A 25,626-nucleotide genomic window follows, 5' to 3' on the forward strand; every position below is an offset into this window, starting at 1 on the left:
TATCGCTTATTATTGAATTCGTTCACTGTTGACATTTCCGGTGAATGTTTTCTCTTCAAAGGGAAATTTCTTTCGCCAAACCTTTTCTCAAATATGCGACTTTATTTAAAACATTCCATATTTTCTTAGTATAAATACTAAATTAGTTATTCCTTATTTGGTATAATATGGTAAATTTATTGCCCGCCGTCTATGTATGCAACCAATATTGTGGTTGTTGCATTTGTATGATGAATATGTGACCTTGACTTTGATAGATGTGATTTTAAAAAAGAAACAAAATTATAACGGATATACATATATACAAAACAGACTCTGTATTAAATGGTAGCCAAATAGCACCATCTTTTCGAAAAAATAATATTACCCTGAAGGTCAGCCTTCGCTGTCAGACTTTTTCTATCGATCACATGTCTATTCTGTCAGTTTGTGTACATTTCCACTTCAACTATTGTACACATTAAGTAGCCCTTATCTGGTCTAGAATAGAGTGCTCGACGCGGGAAATGCATGTTGAGTGGTTCATGTATTCGATTGCTGCAGGAACAAATTTTCATCCTTTCTACATGCACATCATGAGCTTCCCTGCTCATTTCGTAACGTAGAATACATTGTTTATATAAGTTTCCGCGAAGCGCTACGTGACGGTTACTTAGATGATATTGACCTGAACTCGTCCGTTCGATTTTTCAATGACTTCACAGCAAATGTAGAATTGTATTTTAACGATATTCGTCCAATCCATCTACGGAAAGGAAATGTGTGTTATGTGGCTTATTTGTCCAAAATTTAAAAATTGCAAATTGTACTCACAAGCTCGGACAAGTATCAGTTTGATAATAATGTCTGTTTACATATTTTAACGGATTCGCATTCTCACTTTCTTTACTGACAGTGTACTGTGATCTTGGATGTTCAAGATTCAGACCTGAGTCATATCGCCAGTGCGTGAAGTGTATGTAATCAGTTGTTTCAGTGTGCACTCAAGACAAGGTCGAAGAACATCTACATAGTGTGGGCTTAATGGATATGTTGAGTTCCAGGACGTGGAAACACGCAGAACACCTGACGCCTCTCCTATACCGGGCGTCGATGTGAAGAAGCACATCACCGTTAAGTGTTTGTCTGTTTTCTGAAGAAAAGGTGAATAGTTTATAATATACGTTGATGAAAGTTCGTTTCTCGTTCGTGCCAGTCACTTGTCTCATTTGATTGTGTCTGAAACTTTCCTTTTTATTATATGATACTACACTATACACTCCATTCGTCTTATGAAAGATATATCTTATACTCTAGGCTTCTTTCTACATATACGTTTTCAAAATCACAGCTGTACACACAATGCAATGTACAACACAAGAGGTACACGTTTCAACACCCATGTACTAGCCTGAGTGTAATACACGTAAATGAATATCCATCACGTTTATCTAAAGAAAATGTCCTTGGTTTTATTTTTTCGTCTATAGTCTTGCACGGCAATAATCAATATATGCATATAGTATCATTAATTTCCAAGGACTTTCATGAATTCAATGGAATGTAACATAGTATTTATGAAACATGGACAGAAATTGTATTATACAACGGTCCAATGAAACAGCTTCCGACTGAATGGATGTCGTCATACAGATTCACTCGAAAGCCACTGTGTGTTTTTCTCATTATTCATATATTGAAAAACTAACAAAGAATACCACAAGCAACCTACGTAGAACACATCAGAACAATTTTCAGTTGACAGCACGACAGAAAGTAATTAAATCTATCCAGTAGGAAGTATGCAGAAATAACACACACTACATTTGATTACATAATGTGTTCAATCACGCTTTATGGCAGTAGCTCGACATCTATACAAAAGAGCGCCCTCGAAGGGCACATGTATATATCTTCAAACGGGCTACATACCTCAACTAGCAATGTAGCTAGTTAATTACACGTCCTTGTTGAAATCGGGTAGTGGCAAATGTGCATTAAAATTGGAATTAATAGATCATTTAGATGGATGCGGGCGTACAAACGAACACGCACACTTACATTCTTTTAATTGTCTATTGCTCATACCAGTTCACCTTCTACATTTATCATTTTAGAATGGCAACAGCCATAGAAAAACTCTTGAAAAGATGGTTACAGCTGGCAGACAATGAATACGCGATGCTTACTATGTCTCAATAATTCAATTACAAGAAATTATATAAATGGGATTGTGGTTCCTTTTTATTTCCCTGTTTTTCTTAAAATTATATTTCGTATTGAACAAAGATCACGATTTGCCTTGCCCATTGTTTTCTGAAAAAAACACGATCAGCCGCGACAAATAACCTGGTTTTAGACTGAAGTCATGCAAACTTGCTGCGATTTATCACAAACAAACAAACGAACACATCATGGAAGAAAGGAAGATCGGGTTCAGGAGGTCAATACACCATAGTGCTATTTCCGCGCGTTACCCTGCTTATGCATTTCGTCGCGCATGCGCAGAATCGCTGCCCATTCGATCTATTATGTAACACTATACAGTAACAATACACCAAACTATGATTCACATCAATCTGTACATATGGTCAGAGATAATCTTCCAATTCATATATTATCACCAAGCAGCTGCGTCTATTGTGTTCTTTCTTTCCCAATGTAGACTTTTTCTATCGTATACAATATGTCTGATGCTATATTGTTGCCCTCGGGGGAATGCTCAGATAAACAGTTCTCGTCTCAATGCAAACATCGATATTGCGTGCATCTTTACTCTTGATATTACGTACGTTATTGGGACTAATTCCAATGTTTATCACAGCCCCAGAAATCTAGTTTAGAATGTGTTTAATTAATTCTCGATATTAGAAAAGAACGGTTAACCGAATCCTTTCAATTGATTGGAGGCACCACATGTCACTTAAAAATAACAAGTCTGTAATATTGTTATGAAGATGGAATGTTAAAACTCAAAAGGAATTAAACATGACAACATCCACATGGCTTCTTCAATATCTTGCACCGAAAATTTTGATTTTTGAAACCTAAATTATACGCCCAATGCACACCTGTCAATTAAACTATTTACGTATAAATATAACAGTTCATTCAATCTGAGTTACGCAGACAAATGCATATTATGTTCATTATTCGTGTACAAACATTTCGGGATTTGTTAATAATGTAAATTTGACCATTGTCTTATAACCTTAAGATGGGAAAACTCTACAAACGCTACGATATTAAATTATTACGCAACCCGCGTCCGATGCAGATACGCGCCAGGTTGTATTGTATCAGTGAAATTGGGGTCTTTGAACATTAATTTTGAGTCAAATAATTCTCAAAACCGAGGAAACGATATTTAGTACTTCTTGTACTTATACATCAACATGTCAAACATAAACATTGTATGGATGCATGCATTTCCATATTCTCCATATGGATACACGAGTGTGTAGTTTACAGCCTTCATATGAATCCGAATGTGTGGTTTACAACATTCATATGAATACAAGTGTGGTTTACACATCCCATATGAATATAAATGTAATTTACAAATCCCACATTGAAACAAATGTGTAATTTACAAACCCCACATGAAAACAAGTAAGGTTTACAACTTTAATATGAATACAAGTGAGGTTTACAACATACATATAATACAAATGTGGTTTACACATCCCATATGAATACGAATGTAATTTGCAAATCCCTCAAAAAAACAAATGTGTAGTTTCCAATCTCCACATGAAAACAACTAAGGTTTACAATCTCCATATAAATACAAATGTGGTTTACACATCCCATATAATACGAATGTAATTTAAAAATCCCACACAAAAAAACAAATGTGTAGTTTCCAATCTCCACATGAAAACAACTAAGGTTTACAATCTCCATATAAATACAAATGTGGTTTACACATCCCATATAATACGAATGTAATTTAAAAATCCCACACAAAAAAACAAATGTGTAGTTTACACACCCCACATGGAAGCGAGTAAGGTTCACAACTTGAATATATAGTGTAGTTTACAATAGTCATACGAGTTCAAGTATGATTCACAATATTCATATGAATACAAGCGAAGTTTACAATATCCATATGAATACAAGTGTGTGGTTTACATTCTGCATTATGTACCGCGTGGCAGGCGTTGATTGCAAACTGTAAACACGTGTTTCAATTAAGAGGGTTTTTTTCAATATTACTCCGCTTGTGACGTGTTTCGCTGTTTGAATTGGTCTAGTTCGCAAGACGGAAATGTTGAAAAATAAAAATTCCCAGAGTATTCTGTTGAAGGTTGAAAGGAACATCACAAGCAATAACCTGACATGGACTTTGTCTAAATTATTGAATTTCATCACGATTATCCGGATTATCCGGACCGCCAGATAACGCATTCGTTCACGATTATAATCACTAACCACGTCACATGCGGATCAACCAGCTAAAAGATAAGCTACGATGAATATTTTATAAGTAAAATATCACAATTGGCTCTACATCAGTCATTGAAACGGCTCCATATGCCATTAAACCGCTGATCCATAATTCCACCGAACACCATTCGGGGTAAATATAAACAATGTGTAACATATATGCATGTAATAATAGCAATGTTAAGTGAATATGGCTGTACACGCTTTGTTGTTTGCCCAAAAGATGTGTTTTACACTCGGAGCCGTTGAATACACATATAATTCTTGCCCAAAGCGATTTTGTGACGACAAAACGACGTAAATGGGGGAACGTCGTTGAAATCGACAACTTTGTTTTGGCTTTGTAGTCGTTCGTCAACTCGAGTATAGTAAAATTTTTCAAAAACCTAATCTTTATTGAAGGATGATTACAGAAGCTCTGAACGACCGCCGTGTCATGTATTGACGGCACAGACGCGCTTCGCCGCTAGAGGGCATGGCTTATTGAAAAGGTGCACTTGGGTCTGATCACTTTGATGTATTCCGATTTATGATTGAGTGATCAGTGCGAGACGCGGTTCGTACACCTTGCAAGAGAACTGTGGGCATTTCATGCAAGATCAATGAGCAATGGGAAAATTACTCTCTTGACTCGAAATACGCATAACCATAATCTTCCTTATGAGTTTCTATATATAGGTATACATGTTCAGTATGTTATAAGGAAAGTCTATGCCGAATCGATGAGCTCCTACAAACTGCCATGCAGATTTGTGTTAGTTTGCTTATTCCCCAATCAAATGCATGGGTTTGTGTTGAGCCGTAATTCACACTTTTACGTCAATATACGTCTCTCAGTACACGACAGCCAAAATGTGGAAAATTATGAACATATTAGAATGGCCTTACTAGTGTTTGGATGTCAAAAAACTCTATCATAGTATTTTTTTTTCACAATGCCGATCACTTACTTCGCATATACGTGGCCAATGGTTCAATAACATATAAGAATAAGAAAAAAATTAGAAATAAAATTAAAACATAATTCTTTAAATGTTTGTGTTTGTTCTTTGAATACAAGCGAATATTCCATTGATGATTGCATCCAAAGTATGTAGGCGTTACTTCTACCATAATCTAAACAAAACTTAAGCCAAATGCCATCAAATAAAACAACATGCCGCGTGTAACTAGTACTGCATCATGTCCAGTAGTAATCTAAATTCTGATAGGATATCGGGAAAACACGTATATGTTTTTTTTGGTTTACAACCACCATATAAATACACGAGTGTAGTTTTACAGCTTTCATATGAATACAAATATGTGGTCTACTATCTTCATATGAGTATAAGTGTGGTCTAAAACCTTCATACATATAGAAGTGTTGTTTACAATCGTCATACGAATACAATTGTGGTTTACAAATCCCGTATAAATACAAGTGTGCTCTACAGACCCCATGTGAATACAAGTGTGTTTTACCATCTTCATATTAATACAATTGTGGTTTACAACCTTCATACAAATAGAAGTGTGGTTTACAATCGTCATGTGAATAAAATTGTGGTTTACAAACCCAATATATATGCAAGTATGGCTTACAACCTTTATATTAATACAAATGGGTTTACAAATCCCATGTGAATTCAAGTATGGGTTACAGTCTTCATATGAATACAAGTGTGGTCTACAAACCCATAGAAATACAAGTGTGGACTACAAACCCTATATGAATACAAAAGTGGTTTACAAACCCCATACGAATACAAGTGTGGTCTACAAACCCATATGAATACAAAAGTGGTTTACAAACCCCATATGAATACAAGTGTGGTCCACAAACCCCGTATGAATACAAAAGTGGTTCACAAACCCCATCTGAATACAAGTGTACGTCTACAAACCCCATATGAATACAAGTGTGGTCTACAAACCCATATGAATACAAGTATGGTCCACAAACCCCATATGAATACAAAAGTGGTTTACAAACCCATACGAATACAAGTGTGGTCTTCAAACCCCATACGTGGTGTGGTTTACAACTTTAAAATAGTGTACCCAGTGCACATATATTTGTTCGCCGTGTCTTAACTGTACATTCATATTTCCTGAATATGCTAAAAAATTCCCTGCAACGCTATGCATGCAAGTTGTTTTTCTCTCGTTGTCTAACGTGCAATTTTTTCGCTTTTATTAAATCTTCCTACCACCCCCTTCCCATAATTTCGAATGGTTGACCACTAAGGCTGTATGCGATAATTATGTAGACTCAATCGTATTGACAGTTTGCATCGAGTCTCTCATTCAGCGGTGGTTCACACAGGTCATAAGTCAATCATTTGCTCAATGTTAATGTGACGAGACAGGAGTCCGCACTTTACGGAGCTACTTTCTTCTCTCATTCCACGTTGTCACCTTCAATGTGTAACGAGACGATAATTATTAATATTCCTGTCTACTAAAATTACATTGAAAGATACTTTTCCTGAATATATCCGCTACCGGATACCATATGTGATTGTACAATAATGATTTATTACATCACACGGGCTAAGTTTTCTATTTCCTTTTTCTAACAAGTCTCTGGTGATTTATTTCAAACTAAGTGGTGATATATATTTCAAGGTATGACGGTTTGTTTTTTGTGAATGTTCGATTTTCTTCTTTTTCTATAGTGTTTTGTGGGTCAGAGGTTTCTCTACAAATAGCACACAAAACGTGAATCTCCATTAAAGAATCGATATTGAATATTCTGTAAAAAAGTGTTATTTTTAAGGACGTGAACCAGGTTTGTGGTAATTTATTGTTAAACATTCTACAATGAAGATATCTTTTGATTATACACACGATTTAAATATCTGTTGTAAATATATCAATTTCTAAACATAATTCAATGTCAGATTTCATACCATTTTTTAAGTAATAGCACAAAGGTGTTGATTCGCCCTGAAACAAACAAAAAACTTTAAAAAATCATAATTAACATCTATTTCACACAATGGTGCCATCCTGGTTAGTTTATTTTAGAATATGAATCACGATGACGGGACCCTATGAAAACCTTGGCAACAAGTATGATTCATAGTGGCGTTTCATGTTTGAAAAATTGAGCAGGGGTAGCTTGTAACTTGATATTTCGTATAGGATATTTATAACAAGGGACCCATTTTTGAATAATGTACGTGAATTATGTAAATTAGACGTCAATAATTATGTCAAGGCATGCGCATTTCTCTGACAAAGTTGGTTTAAAAATAGAAAGTCGACAGTAAAATCAGACAAATTTGCGTTTGACATTGATAGTTTAGTTATTTTACTCAAAGTTGTTAACAGCCCCGCCATAAAAGGCAAGTGTAATAGCTCGAGCACCCAAGCGTGCATTGTAGTCACTGTGACTCGAGGGCTGCAGGTGTTGAAAAGATAATCGAATGCATGTATTGTGATCCAATTGCAAGTAAACGTTGTTGCATTCCATTGCCTACTTCGCTGATCGTGTCGTGGTTCAATTTCACATACGTTTTGTGAAAAGAGAGGAAATTGTAGTGACGATTGTGTAACATAATCCCCTTATCCACTCTTAGTTTACAAAAGAAGCTGCTATCTTAAATTACAAATAATGTTATAATATCGACTGCGCAAAATCCACGTCAACTGGTCGGGTATGATGCTTGTCTATTAAAGTGAGTAGTGAATATTAAGTGTACAAGTATTTTACATTGAAGTGATTTCAGCAATCAAACAAATTCAATAGATACGACTTTCGGGTAAATGTGTCTGCTCGCATCCTGTTTCGAATAGATCTCCGGACGCTCATTAAACACTGTTAATCTTTACGAAGTGTGTATTCGAAAGGTGATCAGAAAGGTACACCATAAAAAACTTCAAACATTCGACAGTATGCTTGGCAGTAAAATTCAGTAATTGGATGAATAACTATTACAAAGGAATCCTCGGCGATTCCTTTATAATATGTATGACCCCCATTATATTGGTGTAGAATGAACGATAGTAAATTGGAATCAGAATATGGCTGACGCATCGACTGGATTGACAGGCTGTTGAAAGTACGTACAAATAAAAACCATAATACATAGCATTATTCTTTTCGGGCGTTTGCCCTGCATACCTACCTGTGATTTACCGTAGCGATGAGTGTTGAAATATGCTAATTAGATAACAATGTTTAAATGAAAATTGCGCGCCGCTAAATTTCAGCTCCTCGCAAGCTTATAACGTCCTGGACATTTCTGTGTACTTATGCGCACTACGTGCCCCTTCACATAATACTCTAATGCGGATCCACAGTAGATGTGAAATCCAGGAAATGTGGAATCCTATAATAGAGTTTCTCATTTACTAAGCTTTTCCTCTAGCATAATACTTCCTGCCGGTTTCCTCTTACTTTTCTTAACATTCTTATTCTAAAACGTCTGTAGAAAAGTTATAGCTTAAGGCGTTTTGTTTTTTTCAAATGTGTACATTTGTATGTGATGATATAAATGAAAATCGAAGACGTTTAAAGCGGGAGGATCGCCACCTGTGCATGCGCGGGAATTGAGTCCCAAGTGACGCTAAAAACGCAAAAACCCATGGGGTAGACGCTTATTTGTAAACAATAACACGCTATGGCCATCAGACGCATGCACAAGTTTACTCGTTCTAAACCTAGTATTTATCACCATGGCAACCACAACGTCATGCTTCGAGGAATATGTATATCTCTGTAGATTTGACTAATGTTAATTCCCTGAAGATAATAATACTTATTGAACAGATATAATCTAATCCCAGAAAGAAGAACACCAGAGATGTTGTCGGCTACATGTTGCTGACAGCCCTTTAAATTTTGAGCAACTGAGGCCAAACATTGAATAGAATAGTTACGGCGTTTGCGAGATATTCTGGAAAAAAACTTGACAAATTCTGTTATTGACTGAATGGTTAAATTTATTTTTCTTCGCACATACAAGTAGAAATCAACACCTACCACCTACCACTAATAGCAATGTAAAACATATGTCAAACGGAATTTCATCGATATTTGTTCCAATCATATTTGAAACTACTTTATGGTGATTATCGCGATTATCGTTACATTTATTGAAGACATGTTTGAATATATGTTTGGCATGTATCTGTGTAATCTTTGCGTGTAATCGTGTCCAGTGGAAATGCCAACCGCCTGCTCAGAGATTGAGGCTGCGATTCTGGAGAGAGGGGTAATGAACACGCTCGTTAAACAATTCCATACAATCAGTGAATAAATCAGAAATCCACAAAAACTCTTCAATTTACGTCCCTGTAACGTGTTGTGATTAATAGCATGGTACCCCATCAATCACCCAAACTCTAATTCTCCTAATAAATAAATCATTGCTTATCATGGCAGTTTTTTGTAAAAAAAAAATATTTAGACAATCTTCTGCATTTATATTTTTGTAAAGCATCTACTTTCAATGTTAAATTACCAGCAAAAGAGATATATTTCAATAATGTTACTGTAATAATTTTACAATTACTGTTTGTACACATTTTGACGGAAGTCGTTAAACCAACTCAGTGAAGAAATTATATATTCTATTCCAGTCATACTAACTGGAAGAGGTATTTTACTGTGTGTGTATGTTTGTCCGGGACAACATTTTTTCCCTCATTATATGGCACACAAGTTTACACAAGAAATTACTACAACGTGTATTTTAACATGTATTGACGAAGAATACCCAAACATATTTTTTGAGAGATCGCTTGTTTCGTATTTTATTGTCTATATCATATTCCACATAGGCCATTAGTTACATAAATTCTTGGTAATAACACCTGTTATTCCGGGTCGGGTTACGCATTGAAAATGTGTTTTTTGTTCTTTATTTAAAAGTGAGTCTCTTAGTGCTGCTTTAGCTTCTGGAATTTATAAAATATGTACCTACAATAACAATAAACACATAATCAATCAAACAAGATCGAACGATTCATTTATCGTAATGAAACAGTTTTTCCCCAAATTGTTACATTTCATGATTTATTGTTGAACCGGAATTAAATTGCACAACTCACGATCGAGCGGCATGTACACTCACGATTGATTCGGGCAATTTTCAATTCTTTTGTTCATCATCCGAGTCTGTGGGCGACGATCAGAAAGGGTGATGGATTTCACAGCTAAAAACAGCAACTTCGGTTGATACCTATTAACTCTCGGATACAATTCAGATTCTGTAGATTTCCCGTGAGAGGAGCTTGAAGCAAACAATTACACCCGGCTACAAATCGGAAATGCTTAGAAGCAATTCAGTTCTTCCCCGGTAGATTGGGGTTTGCATTATTCTATTAATGTCACTGACATCCATAACTGTCGGCAAAGTATTGAAACTGAAATATAAATATACATAATACTTGATCACCATTCCCAGAAGCATGATCAATAGCTGGAAGATAAACAATAACGCCAGAAAGGGAATATATACGTACGTGATGGACATGTTACATAAGTATACGAGTAGAATTCAAGAACACAAATCGGAAGTTTGCCATTACACTGTGAACAGTATCACTTCTTACTTCATATAAGTCAAAAGTCACGTAACGTCACGCGCGCGATGCGATTCATTGCGTTACACGCTGTTCTGTTGCGCACTGTTCCCTTATTTTATAACTGCGCTTGTTCAAATCAACCATGATGTATGACTTTATAACACAATCATTTGAACCAATCGCATGACAGAAAGTGTGTTGGGATGATATGCGTGCTACAATATATTACTTTATTGTTATAGTTGCGAGGTCATCAATTCAGAATCCAAAAAATGTAGTTCACTGTACAGCATTTTAAAAGTTATATCATGGGTTGAATAATCTGTAGAAGAATGAGACCCTGCATAGAATGCAGCTGGGAATTTCTTATGTACTACAAGCAATTGATCCATGTGCGGAGAAGCTCTTGATAGCTGTATTTTTCTTGTCATCAGAATGAGCCGACCATATCCACTGTGGCCGTCATTAGACCCAAGGCCCACAACTGAAACCTTATTTTATGAGATGTAACGTGTATTCGTTGCAATGAACGAGTTACCGTGTGTGCGAGTGGGGGAAATTCGACGTGGATTCAATTCCAGTTAGAAAAAATACACATTTTTAGGAATCTATTTTACTATAACTGCTTCAATTTCAACCACACGTTGATTCTGTGTTGTAGACACCCAGCGTTACCCTTGAGTGTTTCATTATACACTCAAGATGAATATGAACAAAATATCGTTTATATTCGTATGGTATGTGTACGTACTTTTATATTTATATTTACGGGGACAAAATAATACAAAGATGTATATTCAGACGACCGTTTGTAATATCGAACCACTTGTTGCGATTGCGTTCAGAAATCTCCATATGGAAGACGCCGTGAAAACTCAAAACTCGTCTGTTGTTCAGTATCAGTGATTTTCATGACCGTCTACGCCCATACAAATTCTCATGCAAAATTGTGATGTTTCAAAATGCTTATTAGTATTAGTTTGTGGTTACCAGCAATTCACACTTTTACATCACTATACGTCAGTGCAAAGGAAGACAAGATTTGGAAAAAAAAATTATAACTATTAGAACGTTCTTTTTGGTGTTTTGATATAGAAATTTGTTAAAAATCAGCAATTATGTTTATAATTAAACAAAAAATAACCTACCGAACTAATGCAGCCATACTGTCACGTGATGTACAGTTGACCACGAATTCCGGAAATACTGAACGTACGAAAAGAACACACACCAAAATTTATTTAGAATCAATAGAATGTTTGGTCAAAAACAACCGAAAAATTATGAAACTCACTTTGAAATGAAAGCCCTTTTTTACTGTAAATACGTGAGATACGGATTAAGAATGTACATTTTTAATGATTATGATAATAGTTATACTTAAATGAAAAATAATCATAATAGTAGTAAATTATTAAAGAAAGAGTATCTTGGTATTTAACGTACATATATTTTAATTACAATCCAAGGCTCGCAACATCATGAATCACCAGTATTTGGCACGACGTACAAACAACAACCTCATTTTTTCCTCATAAATTTTGGAAGATTACAGCGAGTGTTTTTTTTTATTTACACAAACTCGTAAACAGTAAACATTTAATTGATATTTTGGAGGTTATTAAACGAATATTCCCGCGACATCACATCCTATTTACAAGCGATCTTGGTATTTTGACGATTCGTCACACATATACCAGTCAAATACTTCATAATATATAGACTTGTATGGATGAAAGTGATTTCCAGTAATGAAGTTTTTAAAGCTAGTCTGGGTGAAAGTGAATATAAAATTAACCGTACTGAACCTGATGCGGTATTTTTCACTGTTCAAGTTTCTATTTCGGCAAACTTCCGTATTGCCGCTTTCACTGGTCGTCGTCAATCAGCCGTATAGAATATGTCGTCATCAATCAACTGTGTTGAATATGTACACAAAATAGATTCAGCCTCCGAACGGTCAGATTTTTAATATACGACGTTTAAAACGATACAGTCGTCGCTTTGTCGGAATTCATAGCGACGTATACAAAGCGTGTAAAATACATTGTTTACGTCAAAGTCGCGTGTGACGACTGTGACTTGCTGCCTGGCGTTTGTGGCGCGCTGCGCAAGGGCTTTTGTGCACTTAGTGTTGACTGTGGTGCGTTGCGTGACGACTGTGGCGTTTGATATGGGAGAGTGCAAATACGACCGTTCTATGTTTGAACAAAAACAGCACATTTACAGTGACATCGACATTCGAACCCAAGTACAGCGAATTAGTGTTTTGACCACCAACTCCTGTGATATGAATCAGATAGAACATTTTATACTCAGTTACATCAAGTGGAAAATTAAAGTAATTGAGCTGAACGTAAATGTTGTAGATTTCATCTTACATTTGCATGTCAAACAATGTTATTATTTAGTGAAAGGAGATCATAAGCATTTTTTATTGGAATATTCTCTAAAAAATTATTGACAATACACATGCCATTAGAATGTGTTTCCAAGGGAATACAGTAGCAATGATTTCTGACTTCTGTGTTTTTATCTTGCACTCAAAACCAGCTCAAAGGATTCATTTCAATTACATGTGTTATCTTTCCACACCAATACATCTGTATAAGAACACAAAGCGGATATAACCTCGCCTTTGTCAACACACGGTGTGTTTTAACAGGTTTGTCATTTAACATCGCATAACTGAGTAACTACCATGGCAAAACAACATAACCAGACCAGCATGTGATCGCGGCTGAATGTTAGCAGGTGTACGCGTATTCAATTATTGGAGCCTGATTACACACTGGTATTGTCGTAAAATGACGTGGCGGTATTCACCAATAAACAATCCCTATAATGTGCGGCAAAGATGCAGTTAATGAGGCCGTAATTTTAAAGCAATTGAATGGTAATTTACATAACGTCATCAAATAGAAAAATTAATGCCTATAATACATTTATGACTTTAGTTTAAGAGAGGGATGGGGTTTAACGGTAAAGTATGGACTATATAGGTAGCATCTCGTATTTATATGCACTGCCAGTTACGTTTCAATTATATGCCCGTGTTAATTGTGTTTACATTAGTTCGTTTCTGGGATAAGCACGCACATAACCTCCTAAAGCTGTCTTCTTTCCTATGAGGTCAACTGTATTTCAAAAGCTGACAACGTATAATATTTGCCGTTGACGAGAACAACACCCGTATTAGACACTGTAGGGGGTAGTATATTAAGTTTAGATCTACATTTTTGGTTTTCATTGCTTCCTCTATCTCGTTTTTCAAAATGTATGTTTTTATTATGTGTTTTTTTTCTGTTATCTGGATTTCGTTGGTCCTGGGGGTCTTGCGGTGAACACATGATTGATTTGTGATTAGTCAGTGTGATATCACTTATGTCATCGTACGCGGTACTTTGATCTTCCAGAAACAAGACGCTGGGAAATAAATGAATAGATCGTAATTTGGTAATAACCGTTAATGTAATCACTTAATCGTCCTAATAACAACTACCAATTATCACTCGATGACCTGTTACAATTGGTTAATAAAACCAGAGAGCGGTCGTTAAGGGGCGCAAATGCGCCAATAAAGAAAGCCGTTTTATTAACCGTCCAAGGTCTACAAGTTGCGTCAAAACTTTGATGTCCACAGGGTTCCTCAAACACAGCAAGAAGCTGAATTGCAATAAAACGAATGCGCATGTGTCACAAATAGGAGAATCGCTCTGTCCGTACACTGTGAATCAAAGGAACATGTTTTTCATTGAAAGTCACTGTTTTAATTAAAGCACTGTTGAAATTAAAAACATGTGTATTATTTTATGAAACGCCTGTATTTTCTACCAAAACAGTAGTGTTTTAGTATTTTTGTCTGTCGGAGTTCCCTATAATGACGCAATACTTATAATCTAATTTTACGAAACATTTCCACATACGCCACTATTGTTAGAAATACTATGACTGTAGCAATACATTTATTTATTTTAGTATTACAACTTTATATATTCATTATTGTGTGTGTTTGCATGTCATTTACCTTCGAGAAGTTAAGTAACGATGAACTTAAACATGCATGGTGTTGTTATCAATGCACGAGTAAACTGGATGACATGCGTTATTTCCCTATGATCTAATCAAGGTTCATTTTCGTCGTAGCTATTATTCTATTGGCGCATTTGAAAACTAATATTGAACAATAATTTAGGTCGCTACTTTTTTTGAGCTACCTTTCGTATACGACGGACGTTGACCACTATTATATGTTGCGTGTTCAAGTAACTGGTAACTTGTGTCGCACACATGCTCATTCAACGATCGGAGTCAGGAGCATGTGTACAGGTGGACAGAATACCAGTGGCGGATCCAGAAGGGGGGGCAAGGGCGATTTACGCTCCGTATATCTTAAGCGAAGCTTGGACCCTCCCAGTACATTTTGCTGGATCCGCCACTGCAGAATACCTTTTAGATCTTCCGAAGAAAGAATCCAAAATAAACATGAAGGTATGATGATAATGTTACCTCCTTACAAAATGTGGGGGAAAGTGTAATTTATAGACTAAGCCAGTGTCGGCAGCTGTATACTACATTGTTCTTTGCAGCGGCCTCAAATCAATTCATTATGTGTGGGTTGGTACGATAACTGATTTAACTGATCCATACTGCATAATAAATTCTTTGTCGACATTCTTCAGAGACATGATAAATTTATTGAAACATTAGACGGAATTTAACAGGAAAATTCAGTTTAATTTGTGTTACACTCCGATTTATATATCACATTGCTTGAAACAATAATATTAGGTTAATACGAAGATAACTCAAATTATGCACGAAGACAGTACAGCGGCAGTATCGACCGACGCGCAGCGGAGGTCGATGCGACAGCGTACTGCCTGAGTTATTAAGACATTCATAGGTTTACGAACAAGTTGAAACATATACATGTCGTATTTCAGACTGATATTGCAATGACTTCACTGCCATAGAATGAAAATGTTTAGTCGTGGAAATTGTATGAGAAATTATGATTTTAAATCACGTGATCTTGAAAAGTGTGCGAAAAATATGATTTACAACCACGTGGTCTTGAGAACAAACAGAATCAAGGGCAGTATAGCAAACATGCACGACAACAACTTAACGCACGAGACATCGAGTCTAATTGGTATAATATAACTGAATAATTATGGATGACCCGCTAACCCATAGTAAATTAAAGCACGCTTTATGTAACATATATGTAAGAGGCTAAGCACGTATGTGGAGCTCAAAGTGGGAAAGACGGTTTGTCACACAATTACAGAGACAATAATAAGAGTACATTCCGACATCCATGGACACTTCGTCATTTCCACTGCTTAACATTTAACACCGCATCATTCATCACACTGACTTGTGGGGCACATATCAAGCTTTGAAAAATATCGACGTGTTATTCGTATCAGCTGTCCTCGCGAAGGTCTTAGTTTCGAGTTGAAGGGTCGATATATCCAATCAACATGTCTGAGCATGTTTTATCCATTTAAGGAGAGGCTTTCGCAAAATACTAAATAGGCAATTTGTACAATTATAGAAAAATAATCAATTCGCGCTTTAGGATATACGTAGTATATACGTACATGTTATTGATTGAGACTCAAACAAGAAAATAACATTGAAAATCCTTGTTCCAGATTTCAATGGTGAGATGCGGATATCGATTGGTATTTTATGTCATTTCCATCAGATCTAAATGTAATGCGCTGTCATTATGGTATAAGTAGCATATTATATGTGTTAGAAGCCTCAACAATGAAACATCAACATTTCAGAAAAGTATATAATATACAAGTCTATACTTCAAAGATTACTTTCGTTTTAAAAAATGACATAGACAGATGAAAAATATGTCACAAAACCAAATCGATGAACCTTTGTTCTGAAAAAATGTAAATGTGTTAAACATTAATTTGCATGCATGCATGCATAATTAATTAATTAATTAATCATGCAAAGCATACGCATATCCAATGACACGCTTCAGATTAGTATTCGGATAATAACACAAGTCTTGCTGGCGTGATAATGCTGTAAATTGTACCAGAGTTTAACCCACAAATCTCTGAAAGTTTACCCGTGCACCAACATTGAACGCAGAAAGAATGTATAAGCGTACATGAATGACCAGGATGGCAAATTGTGCGTAATAGTTGAAGTTATGCAAAATATAATTGGCAAATGTTGACCGATAGTTCGGGCCGCACACGTAACGCTCCGATCGACTACTACCAACTAGACGCCCGGACATGTCTCCATCACTGGCCAATTATATGTGTTTATCTTAATCACGTGATCTCTAATTTGATTACTGAAAAACATGGCAAAAACGCCGTTGTCGTCAGAGAAAGAAGAACGATTATGCGGTTGCACGAAGGTATCTATTATGATGATCATGTCTCACTACAAATAATTACGCCACTCTAACTTGCCTAATGGTGCGCCCTCTGCAGGTTTACAGAAGGGCGGTAAACCAATAACCAATAAGATCTGAATAAAATGAACACCCCCCCCCCCGATCACTGCGGTTAATGTCTACGATTTTATTGAAGGTTGGTTGAAGCTACACAAACTCGCACAACATTTTCTCATACACAACACGATCCTTGCATGTACGTACCATCAATAACTATTATACTGGAATTTTTCCAGGTAGACAGCGGAGACATAATTTCCCCGAAACTTCAATTTCTTACTATGCGTACAATGTTCGATAAGCGTTCACACATACATTCACCTATCATAAACTTCGGACTCAAAAGTCGTTCACATATGTTTATTTTAAGGCCGACATAAATCGAACGTTTGTGAAATAACATATTTCCAGGCAGACAATTACGGAATATAACGAGAAGAGATTCAGGAAAATGGGGATAAAACAGTATGTACCTTCCGCGAACAAATCTTGTATAGTTATCATTAACAGTATATGATAGACTTATTCAAATTTAAATTGACTTATGACGCCGCGAGTAATGTAGATTGATGTAATCATCAAAGGGGATTATTGCATGAGAATTATTCATAATTTACCACAGACTCACGTTACAGGACAAACGTAGTGCTCACTACATATCTCACAAATGATTTATCAATAACACACTTATCGGAGACAGCGCGAGTCGTTAAATAAATCAGGTGCAGTCTCAGTAATAAAATCTAAACAACTTTTAACGACCTCGTGGTTTCCCTCTGAAACCGATACCCATTTCCTGCATAACAGAGATTACACGCAGTGTCCCATCCATATCCATAAATCTTTTTTTCCCTTCTGCTCTCCAACGAGGGCAGAATAGCATAACATTTCTTTTACGCGCTGATTGTATGAAAGCTCCTAGTGTGCGCGCGGTGCTGCGCGTTGGTTGTGTCGACGTCAAATCTGACTGGCGTAGCACAATTTGTATGAAGCACGTGGAATTAGAAAGTGTTGCCCCCGAGATGAGGCGTGTCAGTAAATAACAAAACACAAATACATTATTGATAACTAGTTTAGTACATGCGTCTCCCCGCTTCACGATGTACATCCAGCAACCACATCACCATGTCCTAGGTAAATGAAGAGATATGGTCACTCCTAATAATGAAATATCATCCCTCTGGAATATATAACGATTCGCTCATCTGAAAATCAATTTTTCGTTTGACAGGCGACATTCGTCGTTTATCATGTTGCTGCATGCACATTGCGTCTTCAGACTCGCAGCGTAGATACAAAGATACACGTTATCATATCTACGGTTGTAGGTATCGACTTACGTATGTAGAACCAGTTGATTTACCAATAATAAACGATGAGATATGGCCAATTCTAATTATGAAATATATACAGTTGATAATTAACAGAATGGTTCGGTTATCTGATAGTCATATTATTTCTTGCATAGATGACATATATTTAATGTATTGTTGCGCACACACGTACTGTGAATTCTTGTTTATATTTCAATCTGAACATTACCCTACTGCTAAAATATTCTGACGTGGTATGAACTGTGAAGTGTGCATATTCATTATGTAATTTGTACACAAGCCACGTGGAGCAATATAGTCAACACACAGCACAAATAAGTGACTGGTTATGTGAAAGCTTATCTCGTTTTTTTTTATAGATTGATGGAGAAAGTTCGTCTATAAAAGTTGAATGAATGGACTCGGATATTTTTTAAAACCAAGATTTGATTCAGTAAAACGACCCTAATATTATCAGTGCAAAAAATTAAAAGCGTAAGCTATCAAAAGAAACATTGTAATATTTGTTTCCCCCAGAGAACATATACATTATAAAGCATGTTCATACGATGACGTATCTTGGTGTGCCACGTGCTATTAAGTAAGTGCCCAGTTCCATTCAACAGGTTATTGTATACCCTTGATCGTGTCACAAAAAATGTTTTGTCAAGTCCAAACCGTTAATTAAACCCGTTTTCGAAAACATAATTAACTAAGTTAAGTTCTAACTAAGTTAGAGAGTCTTCATTGTATCACATTTTTGGACAACTGTCGACTACGCAATATGCATCCACGAACTATATAATATGAACCGAATAATCAATTATTCATCTAGGAATATGGAATGATTATGACGTCATTAATCACGAAACTTGATTGCAGACATCAACGGGCAATCTCCCAGGCAGATTTCTATTTCTACGAATATATCTCCGTCACCACGCAATCCTAGGATTGTCGTTGATTGGTCGATGCGTCACAGTGGCACTACTTTCAAAGACTCCCAGCCAAACATTGTCATGCATGTGTTTAATTTTCGAACACGGCAAAAGCCTACGCGTTGTTTGTAGATTCTGCGGGCTGCTTTCAAAATGAGAAGCTCATTTTTCTCACTTTCCGTGGCACAAACGGAATTACAATAGAAGTTAGCTGTCAATATCACGAAGTACCTTCGTTTGTTTATAGTATTTCTTCGCCTGGCGATCGACAGTAACCGTTATTCCGCGATGAAATTATTTTCTTTTGTAAATTATAACTATTTCAGCGTTTTCAGTGCGTTTACGAAAAAAAACATTATCAGCTATTTACCAGTATTGTTTTTTACAAAGACATGATAAAAATATGGGTAGTCTTGTGGCATTTCACCACAAAATGGCGGTGTGTGGTGGCAGAGATACTTTCTGTGTTCTGGGGCAAGGATCTCTGGGAAGAAGAATGATCTGATGTCAATATCAGAAAAACCGGATTTTAGAAAGTGCTTTTCTTGTGTCTGAAAACGTGTAAAATAAGTAAAATAAATAAATAGACAAAATTTCTTAATTAAATAATATTAATTAACAATTATTTTTGTTTATTTATACTTTATGTACGTCATTTTGTTGTATTTAACACGCTGTGTATTCTTTGCAGTCATTCAATTCAGTCAATCAATTGAGCTTGAAATTATGGTGCAAAAAATCAAGTATGTTGAGAATAGTATTATGACCTGAATAACTCATAGTTGTAGACACTGAAAGTACACAAGAATCGACTCAATGTCGCGCTTTTCTTTCCTTTAAGAATGTAATATACAATTGCTATTCAATAAATACACCCTTCGCCGAAATACATGAAACAGCAAGTAATTACAGCGAAATCGAATTTGCGATCGAAAACGGAGATTAAATAGTGATTGATATTTTGTCCTACCGACCGATCACGTTAAAATGTAAATATGAATGCTTTAATAAAAAATTGAAAATTGGTGCCTTAGACAATAACCAGGTAAATAATATGAAACATTGCGGGGTAGCTTTAATCAATTATTTACATTGAACGCGCATGGCTTTGATAAACGCATATCAAATATTGCAACGTAATAGTGTGTCGGAATAGCCAGCAAGGAAGTAGGTCGTCGCGAAATCAGCGACGTCTACGACTTGTAACCTGCATTGTTTCAGAATGGAACGAATCGCGTGTACATTTCACTGACGTATGTAGTCACATCACGTACCGGACTCGTGTGTGTACGACTTGCAATAATATACCATGAACGTTAAAATTTAAAGTAATTTAATTAACAAGACACGAGTTCAGCTATCAATAGCAAGTAATCGAGCAGTTGGATACATTCACTTAGCACCATCTATTAAATAGCAAAACTAAATATGATACATGTTATGTATTTTATGGTCACAAGCCTGAGCGTCATCAATGATACTTCTCGATGTGTCTTAATGTTATTAATCATGGCTCCTCCTTACTGCAATAACGGTTACGTCACCTTCTCTTCAACACGTATGAAGCAATAAATTGTTACACCCGATACTAAATGTCACTGTGTTTCTATTATCACGGGCCAAATGATTTACTAATTCTAGTTTTCCCCGGGAAATGAAATGATCATAAATCGTCTAGCGATTTAGCTTAATGAATCCTATATTGAGCAATAAACGATCAATAAACATATTCGATTTACATTTCCAAAGATAATAGAATATGTCTGACAGTAGATCTAGAAAATAATAACCCAGTAAAACAACACATATTGCAAAACAGTGCGATAAAAGGTGTACGTTTGATGGTGTAAAAATAATTATTAATAATGTTCCTGTAACTAATATTGGTGTCAATTGCAGAATTACCCGGCTTTACGAATACACATTATATAAGCAACATAAAAAATAATACGAACGAAAATGTACGTTATCACGTATTATTAAAATGCATGTGCATGATGCGCAACAGTATAAACCTGCGTCTTATAGTCTACATTCCAAAAGTTATCCTAACAAAAAGTCTGGCAAGATACAAACAAAGGTATTTTGTTTGCAATGTTATCAGAAACACAATATATTTTTCATTGATGATTTTAGGGAGGCTGTCAGCCGCAAATTCGGGACATGTACCCATACGTAAATCGAAATTATGGCATGCTGTGCGGGTTCGACCGTCAATCTATGTAACTTTATTATTAGTATGTACATGGCATTGCATATGTTACTAATATAGGATGTCTCGCTAGTTTTCTGTCGCGTACGCAGTGACTGGTCAGTGAAGGACGTAAAACGATCATTCCCACCCGAAGATAAAAAAAATGGCGTTTTTCCCTATTGATGATATTCAAATATATGCTAATTAAATAACTTAAGGGCAACGTTATCACAGCCGATCGCAGGTTTTTGCTGATTCGTGAGCGACATTTTTATCAGCCATGTATTTTTAGGTCACGAGCTTGAGCGTCATCAATGATACTTCGCGATGTGTGCCTTAATGTTATGAATCATGACTCCTCGTAATTGTTACTGCAATAACGGTTACGTCACCTTCTCTTGAACACGTATGCAGCAATAAATTGTTACACCCGATACTAAATGTCACTGTGTTTCTATTATCACGGGCCAAATGATTTACTAATTCTAGTTTTCCCAGGGATATGAAATGGTCATAAATTGTCTGGCGATTTAGCTTAATGAACACTATATTGAGCAATAAACGTAATCGATTCACATTTCCAAAGATAATAGAATATGTCTGTCAGTAGAACTAGAACATAATAACCCTGTAAAACAACAAATATTGCAAAACAGTGCGATAGAAATGTACGTTTGATGGTGTAAAAGTAATTGTTTCTACACTCATAAGTACCTGTAGCTAATATTGGTGTCAATTAAATTACAGAAATTCCTATGGATCTGGAAACCTTAACTAAAATAGCTATCAAAAATGAATTATGTGAAAGGTCATTTGTTATCCCTGCAAGCCAAAACGAACTACAAATTGAATTGAGGGAGGGGTGCAATGAATGGGAAAAAAGATATAAACTTATGATGAAAATGACAACTGAGAGCAAAATGAGAGAATCCCAGTTCAAGCTCCTTCATAATATTTTATATACAAACCAACAAAAATTACACAAAATAAACCCTCAGAAATATGGCAGCCCACAGTGTACATTCTGTGACGGGGAAGCCGAAAGCTATGAACATCTGTTTTATGAATGTCAATATGTTATATCTCTCTGGAGTGAGATCCTTTTTTGGTGGGAGGAATCACTTAAATTAAAGTCACCACCAAGTAAATTGTGTATGATTATATCTATTCTAAATGATACTTTGATTGTAAACTTTATATCTTAAGTTGTTGGTAAGAAAACATGTATACTTTTGTAAAATGAAGGAAATGAAGCCAAATTTCGTTGGCTTCCTATCTTATTGTAAAAGAATTTACCAATGTGAAAATTGTTTTGCAAAAAAGTACAACAAGATGGTTTCACATCTAAAAAAGTGGTCTCCTTTGTTAAACCATATGTAAGATAAAAAAAGAGATACTACTATATATGTATAATAGACTACAGGAACAATCCAATGTAATTTCATAACAATGTATATAAAAAGTATATAAAAACAAAAAAAATTGGTGTCAATTGCAGAATTACCCGGCTGTACGAATACATATTATATAAGGCCACATAAAAAATAATAATAAATACAGTTTAAAATGTAAAATAAAAAATAAGTGTTTCCGGTAACCCAATATTATTTAGACTTTGCATACCGACACAGAATCGCTCTTATGGCTAAACGTGGAAGTGACCACTAGAGGGTGCTCGTTTCCTGTTTCTAGCTGCATGCTGGGAAAATTCTTCGCACAAAAATGACGGCCCATACAATACATGTTTGACTCTACAAGTGAAATTAACACCAACAGGAACGGGTCGTATATGTACTCACACGTGTAATTTACTTTATTTTGAAAATATCTTTTCAGATCTGTGAGCAGAAACCATCCAGGTTTGAAATTTAGACCTGTAGACTATTGAGCATTCAGTCAAGTTTTCTAATATTGCCTGCAGTTGAATCAACTTCATTTTTTGTGCTTCAGTTCCTGTGACGGTTACGACGTCGTGGGTGATCTAACTGTATACGTATTTCAAGTTTCTGCATTTAATTGACGCATATAAGGTAAGTTTAGTGTATGAGATCTGAGTGTATACCGACAGTTGTGAATTTGCATTTAATTAGTGTACTTGGTTCCTATTGGAACATTAAGGCAATTATCACATCATTAAGACACTTGAACGGAAGCGTAATATATTATGCAAATTAGTTGTCATTTATCACATATGATTATTGTATTTTACTCAGATAAAGCAGTTTAATAATGTCCTATACTATATCAACGCATGTGGTAATCAAATGTGTGATTCAATGGCTATGGATTTGTCTCTGGAATCTCACAAAAACACAAATTACAGTCATTTAACAGGATGTACCACTACGATACAACAGAAGGATTCCGGATGTAAAACAGTCACTGAGTCAAATCGCGTACTCCACTAAACAGACAGCAACTGAAGTGAATTAAAAAAAAAAATATGACAATGACGTCTTACGAGGAACAGAAAACTAATTGAAACTACTAAAATGTTGGTTATGCAAAGTGCACGAAGCTTGACAGAACAGCAACGCGTAATGATGTGAATTACTTCTTACCTGCCAAGTAAACATGATTTCGCCATATCACGATGTGTTAAAAATCCAAACTTTTTCCTGAAACATTCCCATCGCTCATACTGATCTCCAAGCGTGATACTTCCAGAATCAACAAGTTTCCGTTGCCGTGTTTTTTTTTTCGCTGAATCACTAACTGTAGGTCGACCACGTTTACCGGGCATGACGAACTCAAAAACAACATGCACACGATAAAAACAAAAATGGCGCTTTCTGCTGCAAGCCTCGCTTTCATATTACCTCGAGACTCCCTAGGTCAACTGATTTCAATAACAAAGCCGAGTACCTGACGTTCGGGTGGCTCACCGAAAGATAAAATTCTCTTCAGTCGATGTCTGTTTTGGGCCGATTTCTTGCTATCCGCGCATTTGCACAAGCACAAATACCTCTCAATAGACTAAAGCGGGGGAGGGGGTCGTCAGCTGCGCATACATCAGGCGGCCATAGCGTGACGTTGTTTACAAACAAACATTGTCATCGCCGCTTAGAACTCAATTCCCACGCGTGCGCAGGTGACGACTCCCCGCCTTAACTTTCTCTGTGAAGTGTTGTTTCCATGACGACAAATCAATAGCAAAATCATAACGACACTTTTTTTTTTAATTTCTAAGCTGTGTAATATGAATTTCGGTAATTGGAATTTATTCCATAATTCTGATAGTTTATAAAATAACTGTTAAAATATATGTATGCTTTAACATGTGTCACCCAAAACCACGTGACCACCACCACCACAATGTCTGGTGAACATTTCTCACAGAAAGAGTAACAGCCACAGGTTTAACGCAACATTAATGATCATATAATCATGTTATCAGTGAGTCCCAGAATGTTTTTTGTATTGTTAATCGTTACACGTCCTTCATGGATCTAGGATGTTGATGCATGCAAATTAGATGCAACGCTCCACAGTGTACAATTCGGATGTGACATTTTGCGTTTAAAAGTTGCACAATCGGACTAAATAAATAAATAATTAATTAAAATACATTTAAATACAAATAACAATTGGTAACACATTGACTCAATGTTTTTGATTGCCATGACAGTTTTTACGTTTATAATAAGATATTTCAATTAAAAATTGACAAATTTGGTTTATTTTGCTCTATTGTCGCTCATATTTTGTTTTAATTTTCTAAGATGCACAAACAATTTGTTTTCTGCGTAGTCATTGTAGTCATCATCATTTCATTACTTATATTGCCAC

The 25,626-nt window shown here is 35.9% G+C and overlaps 1 protein-coding gene and 1 long non-coding RNA gene across 3 annotated transcripts in view; both read right to left on the reverse strand.

The window, feature by feature from the left end:
* LOC100373456 (glycine receptor subunit alpha-2-like) overlaps positions 1-25,626 on the reverse strand; it is an 80,249-nt gene that overhangs the window by 42,897 nt on the left and 11,726 nt on the right. The gene's annotated exons all lie outside the window — the stretch shown is intronic.
* Positions 10,112-24,644, reverse strand: LOC144351332 (uncharacterized). 2 transcript variants are annotated; one of them, XR_013420421.2, is made up of 2 exons: positions 24,399-24,644; positions 10,112-10,788 (listed from the first exon to the last, which is right to left on the reverse strand). It is a non-coding gene; the product is annotated as an uncharacterized LOC144351332 (long non-coding RNA). The 2 variants fall into 2 exon arrangements; XR_013420423.1 differs by lacking the exon at positions 10,112-10,788 and adding an exon at positions 23,901-24,256.

Source organism: Saccoglossus kowalevskii, chromosome 13 (assembly GCF_978046115.1).
Source record: "Saccoglossus kowalevskii chromosome 13, keSacKowa6.1, whole genome shotgun sequence".
Classification (NCBI taxonomy): Eukaryota; Metazoa; Hemichordata; class Enteropneusta; family Harrimaniidae; genus Saccoglossus; species Saccoglossus kowalevskii.